At 39.5% G+C, this 2,936-nt stretch overlaps 1 pseudogene; it reads left to right on the top strand.

The window, feature by feature from the left end:
- Window positions 1–1,136: 1,136 nt before the first annotated feature.
- On the top strand, window positions 1,137–1,224 carry LOC128566259 (uncharacterized; annotated as a pseudogene).
- Window positions 1,225–2,936: the final 1,712 nt, after the last annotated feature.

Below are 2,936 nucleotides of genomic sequence, written 5' to 3'. Positions count from 1 at the left end.
CAGAGTCTTGCTGTCACCCTTGGTAGAGTGCCATGGCATTATAGCTCACAGCAATCTCAAACTCTGAGTAGGCCCCTGCCACAGTGCCTGGCTATTTTTAGAGATGAGGTCTTGCTCTGGCTCAGACTGGTCTCTAACTCCTGAGCTCAGGCAATCCACCTGCCTCAGCCTCCCCTGGCACTGGGATTACAGGCCTGAGCCAATGCTCCCGGCTCCTAGTATCATTTCAAGTAAACTGAATGAGCAAGGATTTTGAGTTGTAAGGTTACAGCAGAAAATTTAATTTGCTTATCAATGTTTAAGATACAATATGTCTTTAATAGTTTAGATATTCTGTGTACACAGCACACCATTCAGTTGTGTTATAAAATCAAATTAAGTGTTTACTACGTCGATCATGTTTGAGACTTCATGATTTTTTCTTTAGCTTTTTCTGGATCGAATCCCCCTACCTTCCTCTCCTCCTTCTCCCACCAAATAAAATATTTAAGTATAAAGTTCACATTTTAGGCATTTCACTTTCCAAAACATTTTTCAGGAAAGCATTATATACTATTAAAAGGTAGAGATTGCCTGAATAAGAAAATAACTTTTCTAACCACCCCCCCACCCCAAAATAACTAAATAAAAATGATCAAGCCACTGAAGCTTCTCATAGTTTATTTATTTTTAATATCATGAGCTTTGGTCAGTTGCAGCATGACCATTAAAGATGGAGAAATTCATTCGAGTCACTTCATTTACTGCCTTGCGCAAAGGCATGGCCTAGTGAAAATAGCACCGGATTTTGAGTGTAAATATCTGGATTTCATTTTAGTTCTTTGTCATCTTTGTGATCTTCATCTTTGTCTTCATATATATGTAAAAATATTTTTAAAATAATTAAGACTATATATTTAAAAATAAGGGACAGATTGAGTTGTCAAGTGTTAATGTGTGCACAAATCCTCTGGGGATCTTGTTAAAATGCACAGTCTGATCCAGTAGGTCTGAGGTGAGACCCCAGATTCCAAATTTCTTAAAAGTTCTCAGGTGATGACAGTGCTGTTTGTCCAAGGAACACCAGCTCGTAGATGGCTGGTTCATTCATTTATTGAACATGTATTTGTTGAATGCCTATCAAATTATAAAATATGATCCTTTTTTAGTTCACAAGTGTGATGACTAGGTGTGAGATGTACCTCCTTTAAACCTTGTTCTGACCACATCACCAGATTACTGATGTGGAAAAAAAATTGGGAAATATACATGCAAAAATATATAAAAACTATACAATTTAAAGAACGTTGGCCAGGCCTGTAATCCTAGCACTCTATACTGGGAGGCCAAGGTAGGGTGGATCGTTTGGCTCAGAAGTTTGAGAGCAGCCTGAGTAAGGGCGAGACCCTGTCTCTACTAAAAATAGAGGAACGAGGTGGACATAGTAGCAGGCACCTCTATTCCAGAGGCCGAGGCAGGAGGATCGCTTGAGTTTGAGGTTGCTTTGAGCTAGGCTAACACCACGATAGACTGGACAACAGAATGAGATTCTGTCTCAAAAAAAAAAAAAAAACAACCCAGAATGTTGTTAAAATAAACACTCATGTATGTACAATCCACTGTCTTAGAAAATGAACTTTGCAAGTGTTTTTAATGTGTATTTTTTTTTTCTTTTTTTGAGATAGAGGCTTGCTTTGTCACCCAGGTTAGAGTACAATGGTGAACTGATAGGTCCCTGTAACCTCACACTCCTGGGCTCAAGTCATTCTTGTACTTTACCCTACTGAGTAGCTAGGACTATAGGCACAAGGCCCTACACTGGACTAATTTTTCTGTTTTTTTGTAGAGATAGGGTCTGGCTATGCTATGCAGGCTGGTCTTGAACTCCTGTCCTCAAGTGACCCTCCTGCCTCAGCCTCCCATGTAGCTGAGACTATGGGCATTGTGCAACCACCCCTAGCCTTGAATGTGCTTATGATCACCTGGGGATTATGTTAAAATGTTGAAGATGTATATTCTGATATATTTGGGGAAAAGCCTGAGATTGTGCATTTCTAACAAGCCCCCAGGTGACACAGACCCTGGTAGGCTAAGGATCCCACACTGTGTAGCATGATCTAAGATGCTCCTGTGTGCCTCTCTTGCTTTAACCCCCTTTATCCCCATAAAAGGTAAGCAGGCACTATCCCAAATTTTCTGTCAATCATTCCTTGCTTTACTTTAAATAGTTTTACCATCTGTGAATACATTTCTAAACATTATACTCGTAATTGTTTAGTTTTGCCTATTTTAAAATTTTATACTAGTGGAATAATACTGTGTGCAAGTCACAGGACTAGCTCACTTTCTTGGACTTATGTTTTAGAGACATATTCGTGCTGATGTGCAGACCCGTCGTTCATTTGGTTTTGTTGCTGTTCAGTTGCTGTTGTGTGAACGTGTCCTATTTTGCCCATCTTTCTCTATTATTGATGGATGTTTGTGTTGCTTTCACTTTTTTATTATGACAAACAATGAATTTTGGGTGTCTAATGTATAAGAATTTCTCTAGATTATATTCGTGTAGAACTGTGGGGCCACGGTGTAGGTACACGTGCAACTTTTAATCTGATGCCAAATTGTTGTTGAAAGTGGTCACCCCAATTTAGACACTGCCATTCCACATCCTTACTAGCACTTGGGTTGCTGGATTTTTTTTTTTGTGTGTGTGTGTGATTTGGTGGGTATAAAAGTATGTCTTGGGATTTTTTTTGTCATTTCCCTACTTACCAATGAGATTTTCTTTCTTCCTTTCTTTTCTCTCTCTCTTTCTTTCTTTTTTTTTTTTTTGTAGAGACAGAGTCTCACTGTACCGCCCTTGGATAGAGTGCCATGAGGTCACAAGGCTCACAGCAACCTCTAACTCTTGGGCTTACGCGATTCTCTTGCCTCGGCCTCCCAAACAACTGGGACTACAG

The sequence above is a fragment of the Nycticebus coucang genome, chromosome 14, assembly GCF_027406575.1.
Source record: "Nycticebus coucang isolate mNycCou1 chromosome 14, mNycCou1.pri, whole genome shotgun sequence".
Taxonomy (NCBI): domain Eukaryota; kingdom Metazoa; phylum Chordata; class Mammalia; order Primates; family Lorisidae; genus Nycticebus; species Nycticebus coucang.
Note: the sequence above shows the minus strand (reverse complement) of the source record. Positions and strands in the feature narration are given on the sequence as shown.